The following is a 17,253-nucleotide window of genomic DNA, read 5'->3' as shown; positions in this document are numbered from 1 at the left end:
CATCATAATCATGATAAAGGGTCATCGCCGGCAGATGCATCTGCGGAACGGCAGTTTGTTTCCGTAATTTACTGCTCCAGTAGCATTCAGTTTGGTTATTTTAGCTGCATCTGCTGGCGTGCCGTGTTGTCCTACCCTGAGATAAACTACGCAGCACCGTTCCCAGAGCTGTAGACGTCCACCTCATTTTTTAGGGACAGAGGCAGTGTTTTGCCCCAGGACGTCCACTGATGTGGACAGAGTGGAGTTGGCCTAAGGCTGACAGCCTCTCCCTGGGATGACGTGTCAGAATTAGCTGGACATGTGTCAGTGTCCTGGTGTTGCCTATAGTGCAGTAAAATAACTCATCTTCACGGAGAGGCTCTTCTTCTTGGTAAACTTTTACCCTCTCTGTTCAGCTCTTTTCAGCTCGTTTCATATTGCAGAAAGGTTTTTTTTCTTTTCTTTCTTTTTTTTTGCATTGTGCAGTGGGTTGGCTTTTTGCTCGGTATGCGGGGTAAGAAGGTTGCTTGATGCCTTAAGATAAAATAGTTTGGTTGTGAAGTTCATAGCACGTACATTTCACCCACAGCACAACAAAACCCACTCGCTTATCCATATCCATATGCCACAAAACATTATGCTTGTTAAATTACAAATCATATACTTTGTGATGATATGCTTTTGGAACAATTTTTAAAAGGGATGCCTCATATTAACTTTGAACAAATGCTGAGCTCCGCAAACAGACTATATGCAACTAATGCACATATTGTATTCTGAAATGTGTACCTTCTTCTTGTGTCCTGTTTTTTTCCAATACTTCCAACTTCTCCTGGGAGAGGGCATCTTTAGAATAAAACATTTGTCACTACTTGGGTCATTAACAGCAAACTATTTGCTCCTGGAGCAAAATCATAAATGTTTTGATTGTGTCTGGAAAGTTGAATAGCTGCAATTAAGGCTATTATTGAGGTTGATGATAATGAGGTACTTATTTGGCAAGGAAGACTTTTATAGTGTTGGTGTCCTTCGTGTCCTGAAGAAACTCTGACTGGTACAGTATATTGAATGCATTATGTGGTTCAAGCTAGATTAATTCTGGTTTCATTGCAAAAATAAATTAAATTCGTAACCTCTCAACTTGAAGTTAATGCCACAAATGCCTGTAAGTGCACCCTCTCACATTTTACCCTAGCACTAAACCCAGACCATGCAAATTGAAGGAAGACGTCAAGCTTGCTGGAGCCCTGTGCGGTTCTTTGGTCACATAATTGGTTGTCAGTTATGATTGCAATTGCAGTTGCCAAGATCCAAATTTAGTACCCAATGGCTGTACACGATTTTTTAACTTCTTTGCATTCTCTTAGGCTAAAAGGAAGAGTAGTTCTGATGCTGGAATATAGTCACTTGTCCCTCATCCAGAAAAGTCAGAAATGTGAATTAGGGGTGCCTGCTATTCTTGTATGGTTATTTTGGGACAAATGAGATGCTAAACCTGATATTTCTTTTCAGTATTACAGTGTCACTTGTTGCTGACTTTATCAGGCCACTGCTTAAAGGGGGGAAAAATGAGTACCATTTCAGAAGTCAGCATGACCAGAAACCTTCAGGTGAATTTTTCAAGCCAGATCAAAATTGGTGCTCTTGACATGGAATGAGACAACCTCCACCTCACTGCTTTTAGGGCAGCTATGAGCATCACTGGGGGTGAGGGTCAAAACTATTTTTGCTAGTCTTTGATGTTGAACTATCTTGCTAGAGGTAGATAACTTTATTTACGATTTAAGAGTGATTGACTTGTTACCCGACATTAGCATACAGAATGCCTATGTTTAGCTGGACATTGATATTCCAAGGTGTTAACTCACATATTCACGCATTTGGATAATGACATTAGTCACGTGAACACCTTATTCAGATAACCACAGCCAAGACAGTATTCAGGTTATGAGAAACCCAGGTAAGACAAGTGGGATATTCCTCCATTAAATCGGATATAGAGGCAAGTGAACACCTTACTTGGAATATTCCTCCTTTAAGGTTACGGCTGCACATGTTCAGTGTTTAGGAAGGAGTCTTGGGTCATTGTTCAGCTCACTGTCATGGCTACTGAAAAAAGCTCACAATTTTGGAGCGACTTGGAGACAATTGTTCACAATAAGCAATTTTGCAAAGGTTTTTAGAAAACAACAAAGAATAATGCAAAAGTGATTAGCCAGTTTAACAAATGAGATAATTAGCGGGACAATGCCTTTTCTTCTACAGTGCTTATTTGATACTCTTGATTACCATGCATGTAGGAATATTAACAGTGGCCATATTTCAGGGTGCCTGTAAACAGCTTTTTTAAAATATCACAGCAACCAGGGTGAGGGCCGTTACCTGGCATGTTGTGTGCATGTAAACTTAGTTGAATACTTAACTGGCAAGCAGTCAAATGGTAGCCTCTTAACTGTTAATTATATTCCTATGGGGTTTAAAATCTGCAAAGTCTGCAAACTCTTGCCTTTGAAGTCATTTTATGCAAGTTTGCTCGCTAGAGAAGCCATATGTCACCGCAGCCAGGTTGCGTGAAACGAACAAAAGAAAGAAAGACTAACTTCTGCTGCTCCACTCTTTTAATGTGCATTTTAAGATATTTATTTTTACTAGATTAAAAACCTAGAAATCATGCTATTTATTATATTATACAGCAAACGGAAACAATGCTCTAAAAAATGTGATAGGAGGGGATATCAGAGGATATCTTCAAGCTCATTTATTAAAGTTTTTTTTTAACATGTATATTCCATACTTTCAGTCAGCTCTTACATTAGACTGTCTCATTTCACTTTTTCACTTAAGCAGTCTAAAACAATGAAATTGCTGAACAGTAAAACATAGCTGCGTGTGAAAGGGAAAAAGTGACCAGTGCGTACTCTGTGATCCGTTCCATTAAACCTTTCAGAATAAAATGAGTATGAAATTATATTTGAATGGAAATGAGGCAGTTGGTTGTGCAACTATGACCTAATTTCTGTGAAACAAACAAAGGATTGTTTGATGGCGGGGTTAGTGAAAGGGATTGTTCGCTGGTCAGTCAACTATTATTTCTACATTAGTGGAGGTCCCTTGTTCCTGAGATCAGAGGCCCACTTAGGAAAAAAGTCCCATTTAAGACCTCAGATCTTAGTCATTGTTTCTTTTTTTTCCTCACAGAAATTCCACAGCCTTAAACGGATTAATGATGCACAGGCTTTTGCAAGCTTGTTGGTTACTTATTGCATACAGCTTCTTTAATATTTAGAGTGGTACAGAAATATGCCAAGTAATGTCGGAATACCTTACCAACATGTTAAAAGTACTGAATCTTAATGAATGTCAGATAAATCATAGACTTTAAAAGGTTCAGGCTTTGTTAAGGATGCACACTGTAGCTTGCCTAAAATGAATAGAATTTTGTTTTTTGTTCTTTGAAGAGTGTAAATGGTTTGCAGTTCGACTCCCCCTGTGACGCGGCAAGCGCTGTGTTATTTACTGCCCTTAAATGCTGGAATAATTGCGATTCCTCTGGAGGTATTGAACAGTTTCTCCTGTAGACGTTGAAAGCTTCTTTTATGTGCAGCAAATAAATGTGTAAATTTCACTGTTCCCTTCCTCCAGATTATTGTACCCTGTGATGCATGTCACAGCACGTGATCCCTGAAATCATCTTACCAACAGAGTGCAAGCAAAGGGCATTCTCTCCAGTCAAACCAGTGCAAAATGCTCTATGATATAACTGTACTACATTTGACTTTGATTTAGCTCCTAATTAAAACATGACTCTGCTGCCCGTGTGGAGTTCTGACTCAGTCTCCTTCAAAACAAATGATGACACTAAACACAGAAGCCGTTGGCCTAGCCTGTCATACTTCTTATATATACTTGTAGTTACTTAACAAATTTAATCACTGGAGTGTCAGTTTTGCAAGAGCATTGTACATTTTGTTGCACGTGATACTACGACTGTTATTTGAACCCTAGTAAAGACCACTGGATGTTTTATATGTACACCACTAATTTTGTAGTCATTGCAATGAAAGATTTTTAATTTAATTGTCGTACCAACCTGTAGGCACAGTGACCCAAAGCAACGTTCACATGTTGTAACGATTCACTTTACTGACCTTCGAAATGTTCTTTGATGCATGCTGTTCCTTTTTGGTTTACAAGCTGCGTGTGCAGTGGAGAGGATGGATCTGATGTAGAGTAAAAACCCTTCAATGCGTCTGATAAATATTTGTTTTCTGAATCCTGCTTGTAAGATGCAGATGTGCACTCAAGAGCATCTTATAAGAAGAAGCATTAAACGCTTGTTGAAGGGAAGGTTGAAAGGGATGTTTGGCTTAGTTTGTTAGCAACAAAGGACTAAATAAATTTGCTGTTAGGGCTGTTGTGCTCAAACAGGAAAAGCAATTACAGTGGCAAGCTGAAAGGAAATGTATGCATTTTTAATTTATTTCACAAAGAGCCCCAATCTCTCAGCAAGGTTAATAATACGCAGTGTTGGCTGTTTTGGCGCTAGCTGGCTGCACATTTTCATGAGAAAACATTATCTTAATCAAGGCCCTCTATGGCCCCATCCATCAGCCTCTCCCAGGGCCAGATTTATGCCGCTGAGGAGAACCTTGATGTAGCGTGTGTGCATATTCAGTGTAATGTGAAACCGCCAGCCAAGGCTGGTGCCGTTCCATGTTGTTTAATCTCCCATTGGCTGTCTTTAACAGAAATATTTGCCATTCAGATGTGAGGATTTGTGGGAGACGGGGATGTTAAGTGACACTGCTGCAAGTGAATGGCTACCGTGTGGCTGTAAATCGTGTGTAAGCAGGTCTTGTTAACAGTGGCTGTTACAGACATGAGCTGCAATCTGCCGTTCATCTGTGAGAGAAGCGTAGTGAATGAAAACACGCCGTGCTCAGAACGGACTGAGTTAGACATGTATTGTTGTATCTAGGAAAGCTTTAACAATTGATGTCATCTTACAGCAACTGAGATCTGATGTTGTGCTCAACATGAGTAAGGAGCAACAGTGTTTTCCTCACTCTCTGTCTTAGTTCAGTGGTAGTGCTGACACAAGTCCTAGCCTGGCAATAGCTTGTTAAGACAAACTGCCAGCTTGAACCAAGGACTGAAGAACATTTTTCTATCCCATGCACCGTAGCGTGTGCTTGCTGTGAAGATTTCCAGGTTCCTGTGCGGATCATGGCAAATATGGCTGCAGGTCTACAGTTAAATTAAATCCCTGATTTACTTTGGTTTTGGCTTTGGCTCGTTCAGGATCTGGGGAATCTCTGTGTTTCATTCTGATTCCACTATACTGTGCTGCTACAGAATATTGCTCACATGGAATTGAAAAGGAATGAAATCAGTCATGTTACCAAGGGAAATGCTTAAGGTACAACAGCACTTTTCCAGTGCGGTAATTAGCAGATTTGTCTTGTTGTCCATTGCTTAGCTCTTCACTAAAGCAGCAAGAAAGGAATTTTCATGCTATAGCCTAAGTCATTGGCACAGTGTGACTGACTTTCATCCACAGGCTGAAGGTCTTAAGATGCACCTCACGGGACATAAATCTCGTTATATTAGTGGCCTTTAGGTGCAGCCATTACTAAGGGTGGCTGAATTTATATCGTTTGGAAACTTAAGGTTCCTGAGGCCTTTCTGTTATACTTTTAATGACCTTTTGAAACCACATGAGTCAACGGTTCCTGGAATATCCCAACTCCAGAAAACAACAAAAACTTTTATGCCAGCTGAAGTGTTATGAGCTAATAAACTCAAAGTTTACAAACCGACGCGTAAGAAGATGGCATTTAACGATTAGTGTGGTGTGTAGTGAAATACCTACTCTGCTCAAATCAAACGGCCATTACGGTAATACGGTGTACAAATCAACAATAGATTGACTTTCCCGCGGCAATAGCAGCTTCAATGCATATGATTAGCCTTGGGTTTTCGCACTTTAAGCTCTTTAGGTTATCTATCAGTTCATTTAAGTGCCATTTTTCACCAATCCTGCAGTGTTCAACAAATAGGGAGTGCACTGTAATCACACTTTTTAAACGACTATCAATCTTCCTGTTGTGAAGAGACAGGTACCCTATGCTCCTGCTAAGTAAGGGACCCAATGTATCGACTGACCTGAATTGCTTGGAGGAGAAATCAGTTTGGTAGTTAAGAGCCTAATGGAAGCAGCACTGATTGTGAATGTCTTTCTAACTACATTTGAAATATATACATTTAGTGAATAGCAAAAGGTTGGACTTTAGTTAATTGTACTCTTTGTGCATAATTGACTACAATAAATGTGCATTATGATGGACATGGAAGGGACTGTTAAAAATGTATAGTCTTTCCAGATCTACTGTTTGGCATTTCCTTAGTCTGATAAAATCAGTTCATTTTATAGACATTGGTGGAGACCAAGACACAGTTTGAGTACAGTTTTCGCACATCATTTTTTTGAAAGGTCGCCTTCCTAGCACAAGATTGACTGAAGTTCAACAGATTTATTTTATTTTCATATAACTAATACTGAAATTTGTGCTCATCTGGGTCTGTTCTTGATACACCCAACAAACATTTTTACCTGTTTTACTTTTCTTCCATGGAAACTGAAGTTTTCCTTCTCTGTCTTACATCTTATGAAATGATTCATAACTCCAAATTCATAATTGGCAAACAGGCTATACGGTGTATGGGCCTTTGGCACCATTTACAAAGCCTGCTCTGTATCTTTCATATAATCGCAGGAGATTGGAGCATTCTGCTGGTGTTAAGTAACGTGTCACCATGGATAATGTGGAATATTTACTCATTTATTTAGACTGGCAGGCAAGAGGATTTTAATATGTTTCATCCTGCACATTCCAGTAATGGACATGGGTGTTAATGTTCTTCTGCCTGATTAAGTGAGAGTTTCCAAGAAGAGTAATTTATCTGAAGTTTTACTTCTTCCCTGGGCAACTTGATAATGAGTGTCACCGAAAATGCTACAGGACAATTAGTCAGTTAGATTCGCTGTTCGTAATCTCTTTCATGGGAATTATGGGTGACCAATATGGAAGGGTTTAAGAAATTTGGTTCACTGAGAGGCTGAGTCATTACTGCATTGCTACATGGCAAAACAGGCTTAGTCTCTTCTTGCTGTTCCCTTTCAACACCGTGAAGTTGAAGGGCTGCTTTTTCTGGTAATGGTGGATTTATTACTGTGGGTTATTATGGTGTTGGCATGGCTGAAGACAAAGGGAAGGGAGAGCTGTGGTTGTACATGGGGTTTAGTGGTGAGCGGATGCATCTTCTACCCTCGGCAGTCTGTGGGTAAAGATGAGTTAATTATTTAATGTGTGCCTTCTCAGCAGTTTTCAGATAATGGTTTAAGAGTTTCTTTTAAAAGAGTGATTGATTGGCAAGCATGCTGTTTGAAAATCTTTGGAGTTTGCTGTGCATTTGCTGAGAATTGTGTGTTACCCTGCCACATCCTGGGAGTGGCTTCAGTGTCAGATAGCTGTTTCTCGTTGCGGCCTGTAGCAGACGTTTCCTGTGGGTTCAGATCCACAGGAATCAAGTGGTGGTTCCCCAAGCTGACTGTCTGGAAACCATAACTAAGCAAGAGTCATGACTGGAGATGATGCCGCTGGGATTTCAGACGGTGTTAATTTCTTCAAGCATGTTTACTCTTGATTAGAGTTTTATTTGATTAAAAAAAAAACTATTTGTCAAACTAATTTGTGCTTTTCACCTTCTCAAGTACAGACTTTTGGATCATCTTGATTTAGGCCTTGGTGGTCCTCTCAGCTTCGCGGTGGGGAGATTTGAGATTCATTTTTAACTGCCACTTTCAGACTCCACAGGTCATCCACACAAGCAAAACTCTACATGCCACCCTCTGTCATGTCAGCATGCTTACGGTTTCCTCCACTAGGCTGGATTAATCAGTGTATTTTTTATTGCCATTTAGTACCTCAAGGAAGTTGTGTACAGTCACAACATCCTCACTGAGTAATGAGACTGCGTATCTCACCCCAGCAGTACTGAGACATGGGGGTAATACCTTTTGGCAATGCTCTTGGCTATGATGTGCACAGCCCTGAAGGAATTTATTTATGTTGCTCTCTAATCAGCCTCTGCCAAGTCACCTCCCAGCAAATCTCATAAAACTCATTCCCATTAAAGCAAATTAAATTTACTTTGTCCCATTACTGTGCTGCCTCCTGTTGTCAATACCGTGGGGATATACGATGAGCTTGCACTGTGGTTTATGTCTTTGCTTGGGTTGTCACAACTCATGAAATGAATACAGTTGGGACTGAGATGCCAAGTAATTTCCTGCTCTGATACCCTGGTCCGTCTGGTTGTCCCCTTTGAAAATTTGGACCGAATTATTGCCAGTGTGTTTCTCCATGCCACAACGAGGCCAGACTCTGCACCTTGGGCCTGGCAGGGGATGCTGTTTTTTTTTTTTTGAATGACACAACACAGTTTTTTTTTTCCCCTTTTCAAGGCTCTGTGCGCACACAGAAATAGAGCATGTCCAACAGAACATTGTGTTCTTAAAATTATAGTCTTTTGTGTTATGCAATTCTCTTCCAGTAGCTTAAGAGATAAAATTCCACACCTGTAATGTGAAATCTGAAAAAAAATAGCAGACAGAGGCGTGTCTGTGTTCTTTTCTCTGCCGATTCTTCTGATTCTGTCTTCCCAGTCATTGGGGCTTGAGGTCTATGGACATGGCGACACCCAGGTGCCTCCTTATTGCTTAGAAAATGTGGACCCTGGTGATCAGCAGTTTGAAGAAATAAAAAATGGATTTATTCTTTTTCGACAAATCATTTCAATCAATTGTGACGATCAGTCCAGCTGCCCGGATGATTTCCACTGTTTTCGCCATGCATTTTAAGTGACACATAACCGGGCTGTTTATTGATGTATAGAATTGTTTGCAGCTGGAAGCTGATTCTTCACCAAGAGAAGAAAGACAGTTGGAAGGGACACTGACCTGAAAGCCTGTCCTACCCAGAAGAGGGAGAATAGCTCAGCCCATCCATTGATTCACTGAAGTGAATGAAAAAAAAAACCCTCCACCAGCTCACTGGCAATCTTCAGTCCATTACCTTGTCACTTGTCCTGGGTAAAAATCAGGTTGTTCAAAATCCTGGCTGAAGCATTCTGTTTGCTCCATAAAGCCTGTCAGATACTGAGCTTGGTTGTTAAAATTTATCGACCTGAAATGACTGTTGATTGAGAGTGACATTATTTCTGTAGGAGTAATCAATCAAGCATTTAAAATGTCAATTAGGGGTGTGCAGGGGCGGGATTAGCTATAATCACAATTTTATCTGTACTTTTAAATGAATATTCATAGACATACATGGAACTGGATACATGTGCATGACACAAGCTTAAAGTGCATTTAAAATGCATTTGTCCAGGGTTAACAGGACAACACTCACATGATAAGGCCTTAGGATGAAGTAACTGACTGTTTGCAAGTAAATGTAGTCATATTTCCATCAGAAACATTGAGTCTGGTAAAACAATGTTTTGTCATGAGGTTTAACAAGAAACAATCATCAAAGAAAAAAAATGAGTGAGGCACATATAATTAGTTTAGTAACTGGCTATAGAGTTGGTGTAGAATTTTTATTATTATTTATTGCAATGAGAGAGCTAATTATTATGACAGAAACCCCAGATATTTCTCACTGGTATTAGCAGTGCACAGTGCTAGTATACATTATCAGAAAATAAACACGAAAAAATGACAAACCAGCAGGCAAATATTTATCTGTCTGTACAATTATAAAGAGCTTTTCCTTCAGCTCCTTGTATTCTAGTGGGGCAAAGATACTGAGGTGAAATACAGACAGACGCTCACTTTAGTCTTTCTCTACTGTCAAGTTGAAACTAAAGTTTAGCATGCAGCACAACATCTTTGTTTTGAGGCCACACTTGCTGACAAAATCTTACAGTCCTGTTATGTGCTGAATGTACAGATTTAGTGTGAACAAATAAAATTACCTGAAAGATTACATGGACCAGGTCAGTGGTTATGTTGAGAAGTAAGTGTGCATTATGGTGGCAGACGGACTGATGAAAGCACTCAGTAAATTAACCATCTAGCTATCTAGCGCCCTGAGGGCAGAAAGCAACTGGCAGAATCAGTGCTGGTGAATGTCACTTCAGAGGCCTTTCTTGATTGAGTTATGCAATCTGGATTTGATTTTTAGGGAGGGGGGGGTGGATGGAGATTTTCTTGCTCCCCGCCCCCTGTGACCGGACCTTCCATTAACATTTCTCTTGGGATAATGCTTTTCTTCCACCAATTCAAATATATACGCGTGACATTCAAACGGAGGAACCAAAAACATTAACCTTGAAGTATTCTTGCTGCGTTGTAGGGAAGGTGACTTTGAGTGAATTGGGTACGTCACGGAATGTGGACTAGCTAAATGCTGCCATCTGAACCGTGTAAAAGGTGGTCCTTCTGAGTCTCCTGGGGAGAAAATGGAGTTCAAAGGGAGGGTCAGCACTATCATTGTGTAGCTACAGAACAGTGTACAGTAGCTACATTTTTCCCTCAGTTGAGGAAAAAATAAGACTTGGGAGCAAGTATTTACATACCGTTAACAGCTGAGAAAGAATGAAGGAGAGAAACTGCAGGGAAAGATAATAAGGTTCAAAAACACCTGAATAGACATGGAACACTTACATCCTCCTGACAAACGGGCTGATGTGTCATCATACTTTCTGCATTTCACAATTCTAGGAGTGTTTAGTGGTCCAGTAGTTTGATCGACAGATCCAGCTGGTTTGCAGAGAAAAAAAAAAATACCATGGACAAACATTTAATGTAATGGTTTACAGATGACCACATTTACTGAGGGAAAACATTGACATTTACATAAATGTCTGAGTACTTCACAAAAAAAGTTTGTGAATCCAGGTCCGTATCAGAAGGAAACGTCTTAAGTGCGTTGGCCTGCTTTCCAAGGGAGTTAAAGAGTGAATGGGCTCAGGGACCCAACAATGCAAACAATGTTACACAAGCCTCATGAGTCTAACAGGGTATTACTCATGTGACTTTATACCTTAGCCAAGTGCAGGCAAAAGTGGAACAGTACAGTGTCAGTGGCTGCAACAACATTGGCCACTAGTGGTCACCTGGGACATTACACCCATATTTTTACACCCTCCACACTGTTGACTGCAGGGCTGCTATTTTGCGGCCAAAACTTTTCAAGCTCCCATCAGATTAAACGAATTCAAGGGCCAACAAGGTACTTCACCTGCACAATGTGCCACCCCTCCTAGTAGAAACATCAAGTCAAAGATCTTGTCTGTCAGGCAAGGTACTCCGCCCACTTACAGACATGGCCAGATTAATGACAGTAAATTAGCCATGTAAGGCCTCGTTTATTTTATGAATGAGAATGCACTGTTCCATGTGATGGAGGTAGCTCTAACCTGCCTGATAAATTTTGTCCTCTTGAACAGTGACACAGTATAAGTGGTTTGTATTTTAGCCATATGGATTTTAGTGAGAATGTTTGGTCTGAACAGCACCATCTTATTGTAAATCAAATGATGCAGTCAGAAACTTGACCTAACTCCTCGCTTAAAACCATATAGCTGTAAAATGCACACCTCTGTCAGTAGCGCTTAACTTCCCTGCTGAAAGAGCCAGGAAAGCTCTTTCATTTTGTTGAATGGTACATGAATAGCAAGACTTTGAGCCAATAGCTGATCAGCAGCCATTTCTTCATTCATCAAATATTCTTAAGAATGCTACCGGATTTCCACATAAATTTAAAATATAAAATAAAAAAGCCAACTGTAAAAGCCAACTGTGATTCATAAGACACCGCATACATATGGACGATGTCAGTATATGTCAGTGTTGGAAATGTATAAATGTGACATCAGCATTATAAAATGCAATGATCCAGCAGTGAAGAGGAGCAAAAAGCACTGTTTGAGATCTGAGCTGAAAAAAAAAAAATAAATCACTTGATTGACTGTCTTGGCAATGGCATGACAGGTGTGCTCAGCAGTTGTTGAACTGAATTCATTTTTATCCCATGCAGGATTTAAATATTTCAGGTGATAGTTATGTTTGCTGTGTTCATTCAAACTTGTCACAGATGGGACGCAAATCTTTTCATATGGCTCCCTGCTTCTTCTGTCTGAAGTTTGTTCATCCTTCGCAGGGTGGATTTTTTTCCTGAGTTATTTTTAATGTCTTTGTGAAATGTACTTATTCTCGGGCTTCTACATACCGCATGCTCCCTCTGGGTAGATGACCTTTCATTCTTTTCATGATTGTGGATTTTCCTTGAGGTAAAGGTCTGAAATTTCACTGACTGCTTAACCACCGAGGACCTCAAAGGCTGGGCTTTGTGTGCACGGCACAGAATGTTTACCTGTTTTTTAAAACGGTATTCAGTGCTGAAGGAATATCAAAGTAGCGTATTCAGAATGGAGCACGGGTCACTGGTGTGATATGCAGGCCGCGTGGCTCCCCCTGGCTTCGGAGACGGAGACTTCCTGAGGGACGCAGCTCATTTAACCCCTCTCTTTGTTCTTTTATTCTCATCCGCTGTGTCACAAAGCAGGATGAAGCTGCAGATGTCGAAAGCATTTTAAAATGCACCACAGGAGAAACGGTTTAGACAAAGAACATTTTTACTCACAAACTTAAAAGCAAAGGCAAATTAAATAAATGCTCAATGTTCTACTGAAACTAACAGCAAGACACCGACGAGGGGAATTTTTCACAATTAGGGCCAGTTTATGCTCTGACGCATCTAGCTCAGAATCCTCTGCTGAGCGCGGCCGCTTTGGCTAGCACACCTGTGTTTAAAGGAGTCTTCACACCTGGCACTCGATAGCTGGCACCCTGTCTTCTGATTGGTCACTGATGTGTGAAGTGAGGTGTGAGATGTTTGTTTGGTGCCATATTGGTTAAAAGCTGTCTGTCTGCTATCACATCGTAGCAGTGAAATGTAGTCCTTTCATCCGTGGAGCTCTCACATGTTGGCAACAGATTCTTTGTGCTGTTACATTTTACCCATAATGCCTTTATTTTGGTCTTACATTGACTCAAATCTCTGGCAGAACCCAGCGCCAGACTCTGTCTGACACGTAATTCAGGATGCACAACAGTAAAGCCTGAAAAATGCTGTTTATTGGAATTGTACAATCCCTCTACAGTTGGGCATGTGATCTGAAAAGAACGGTGTGTTTACATCAACATATCGAGGACACAGAGACAGGATGAAGGAAGCTGCACCATAGCAGTGATAACTCTTCCGATACACAGAGTCAAGCACAAAACTGTAGACAGGTACACACGGAGGAAAAAGGGGAAACGGCTTACAAACCCGCCCCAAAACAATAAAGCAAACATCCCTGCAACATTCCCACATAAATACAGCAGAACTGTGCAAGGGCTCATGGGAATAGCCGGTCCAGTGTGGAAGCGGTGCTGAGACAGAAACATCATAGTATTTTAATTGCTTCTTGTCCCTCATCATTTTAAAAGGGCATTTGCTGCCGAAATTCTTTGTGAATCCACCTCCCCAGTGGATTAGGCTATCAGGTGAGTGTCTTCACTTGGGCCTCACGTTTTCTCATTACCTGAAGATGCATTTATGTTATGCTTTGTGTGTTTGTGTCCCTTACTCTGTGAGTAAAGACTGGGCTGAAGACCTTCACGTGTGTCCTCTGACTGCTGAACTATCACACAGGGCGTCACTTAAATTATGTACAGTATAGTGTGTGTTTGTGTGTGAATATATATGGTAATTTATGTGTGTGAGCGTATTTAATGTAGAAACCTTTTGTAGTGTTTAAATACCTTATTTTGACTCTTTGGCCTTGTCTTGTACATAGCGAACATTCTGGGGCAAAAAGCGATTTGTAGCCGTCGTTGTGGAATGTAACCGACTTTATTATATTGTGTTGGTTGTCCAGACGGATTCAGATCCAGTAATCCGGTTTCCGGCAAGATTTCCAGGAACATGCTAGGCTGAGCAAGGGGGCCACGGCTTGTAGAGTGTTGATGTATTCCATTCATCTGGGCATTCCATATTATCTTGAACTTTAGCACATATATTATTTCTATTGTGGGGAAAAAAAAAAAGACTTACAAGTGAAGTAGAGTACATTTGTAGCTTTTGTTATTTTGACGTGCTTAATTTAAGTGGTTCTTTTGTATCAATGTTGTACCTTGGGATAATTTTTTTGTATCGACATTGTACCTTGCGCTAATTTAAGAAATTGTGCATGATGTGTAACGATGATCAATATTGATAACCCATTGTGTTACTGTTAAAGTTATATCGTTCTTATAGCATGATAACAAATTGTTTCTGGTGTCTAGTTTCTCTTTTTCTTGCAGAACAAAACAAGCCATTTATGTCTTGGCAGATAATTGGACAAAAATAGGATGCATTAATAAGACTAACAAACACAAGATTTGCATATTCTTGCAAGATGAATCCTGGTTAATGAGAGTGCACATTAAATCTCTGCCTCCATCCCTCAGTTTTTTACCTTTTATTAGAGAATACTCATTGCAAATCATTAGGGATATGTCTTTGTGCAAGTTTGACTGACTTTGATTGACACATTTTGAATAAATAAATGTAATTTCAAATCCCTGTAGCTCCTGACAGGAGCTTTGCAGAATCAACACCACATTGTCCTGACTTACCCGTTTCATATTAAATATTTGAAGTCAATGGATATTAGAATATGCTTGTCACTTGTGTGTATGGAAGGGTAGGTAATGGGAAGAAGCCCCACATCTTACGACCTTGAGCTGTTGCGTAGTTTTGACTTCAGTTGGAGGGAGAGATAAATTATTCCAAGTCTGGGAGGTTTGATGGAAGAGAATGTGATTTTTAGTGTATTCTGGTTTCAAGATTAATCCAAAGTGAATTGCTGAAAATATATTTCTGCCTGGCAGAAAGCAGCAGTCTGATTGCTCTGATGGATGGTGTCCTAAAAATGAATAACTCCAATGCAAATGCGTCAGCCTTGTGTGATTCTGTGCTCTTTGGCGTGATATTATCGTGAGGGAAGGTGTGTGAATTGTAAATGTTTTGTTTTCATCTTGAAATCTAAATGAAGTAATTGCTGCCTGCTTTCCGAGTTCGAAGGTCAGAGATAATGGGCCCCATTTTCCTGGCACGGAAACGCAGTGCCATTTTGTTTGGTGATTTGACGTCAGCGCGACTGTCAAAAAATGCCAACATCCCTGCCATTTTCTTCCAGTTAATGCCAGTGCTTTCCACCGCGTTGGATGGTAATGAGGGGATTTTTAAAAAAAATGTAAGGTATGGCTGCATGTCTGGGGTATGGTAACATTTCTGCATTGTACAGTAGGCATTTCTGCTCTCACACCACCTGAGACTGGCGGAATGCCAGTGTCTGCCCCTAACAATGCGAAGGGGGGGGGGGGGGGGGGGGGGGGGGGGTTTAGCATAGTGTCAGCAGTGTAGCATAGTCGTGTCTGATAAATGACAATAATGTAACGTAATGTTTGATTTAAAAAATGGAAAGCATGAGAAAGGCAACTGTGTTATATCAGCATTTCCTTATCGCTTTGTTTTAATGAAGTTTAGCAATTTAAAATGAATGTAATCAATCTTAACTATACCCAAACAGATTTGTTGTCCTTTTTCAGCTTGTAACATTGTTAAATTAATACCAATTTCTGCAATAAAGCCAACAATTAATCCAGCTAGTGCTCCTCATTGGTCAAACACTGAAACTTTTGACAGGCAAGCCTGCATGGTGTAGGCAGACCTACCTTACAGCCATAACAAGGGGGAGGCGATGAGAGGAGACAGCTGCAGTGGACAAATTTATATCAGGTGTGACTTATGAAATGGCTAAAGGGCATGCGATTTATGGAGTCATATTTCCATCAGCTGAACACCCATGCGTTGGTAGTAACAGAGTGGCTGTGTGCTGTCTGGTGGGGCCAGGCGTGAATGGGATGGCAAGGAGCAGAAACCCTGCAATGGTGTCCTGTACCCTTGCAATGGAGACTCCCGTTGTCTGTCTTTGTGTTTATGCTCTTCACCCTACCTTGCCTTACCTCACCTCACCTGCTATAAAGGTGACAGTTACCTTGTCCTCCTGTGCCACGGGGTCAGTCAGCACCTTGCGGCATATTCGGCTGTCAGTCCCAGCCCCCCCCTCCCCGTATGTGAGGTCACTCTGTCTGCACCCTCGTGCTACTGCAAGAGCCATCGGTTAATGGTGTCGTTTGTCACTGTCAGGGAGTCTACTCAATCAGTGTCCAGGTAGACGGCGATGCCAGCCATACCGTGGTGAAGCCACGCAGTATAATTAGCCCTTTTATGCTATCCCTTTTCTCCCTTTAGTCCTACAAACATTAGAAGCTCTGCAAAAAAAATTTGCCAAAAAAAATCTGAGAAGATCAGGATCGACTGTGTAAAAAAAAAAAAAAAAAAAAGAAGGGAAATTTTAAGACACTAGTCACTAGCACTGTAGTCCTTGTCTACAGTACTGAGATTGCATCAGGTTTCATCAGAACAATACAGTGTTTGACCACTTAATGTAGTTGATGAGATTGTACATTTAATCACTGATCGTTGTCATGTGTTGTTAATTCTGAGATGAGGAGGGATCTGAGAAGAAACCCTGTGTTGCCTCTTGCTGTCATTATTGCTGCTTTATCACATGGTCTGTTTTATTACGCTGAGGTCTTTGATTTTCCCTAGTCATCTCAATTTAGTTTTTTTTTTTAGTTTCTGTAGTTAGCTTTGGCGGAGGGCCAGGTTGTCTTTGGAGCCCATCTGTAGTGCTGTGCAAGTGACCTGGAAGAGGAGAGGTGGCATGTCTAGGGGTCACTCATGGGAGACGCTGACTAAATCAGATTCACAGAGACAAGGATTTTTTTTTTTTTTGTAATAGTCAATGCTTTGACCTGGTCGCATTATGCGAGGGTCTGTATGCGTTGTTAATGATCTTCGTTTCTCTGCATGCTTTCTCTACATGGCGTGCAAAGTCAATGAGGGAATCGATGCATCTGTTTCAAAGTGCGCAATATCTCCATTCATCTACAGACACAAACAACCTCATCTGTTCTTGCTTTTGCATCTAATATTGTCTGCAAACACTTATTTCAAGGAGAATGTTGGTAATGCTCCTGTTGAATGCAGAGTCTAATTTAGGGTGGCTAGGTTCTGCTGACTGATTGCACCTTCTTGG

The 17,253-nt window shown here is 40.7% G+C and overlaps 1 protein-coding gene across 3 annotated transcripts in view; it reads left to right on the top strand.

Moving 5' to 3' along the window:
* Positions 1-17,253, top strand: part of LOC118785663 (PTB domain-containing engulfment adapter protein 1) — an 81,128-nt gene that overhangs the window by 1,078 nt on the left and 62,797 nt on the right. The gene's annotated exons all lie outside the window — the stretch shown is intronic.

Source organism: Megalops cyprinoides, chromosome 11 (genome assembly GCF_013368585.1).
Source record: "Megalops cyprinoides isolate fMegCyp1 chromosome 11, fMegCyp1.pri, whole genome shotgun sequence".
NCBI classification, from domain to species: Eukaryota; Metazoa; Chordata; class Actinopteri; order Elopiformes; family Megalopidae; genus Megalops; species Megalops cyprinoides.
This window is presented reverse-complemented; position numbering and strand designations above follow the sequence as displayed.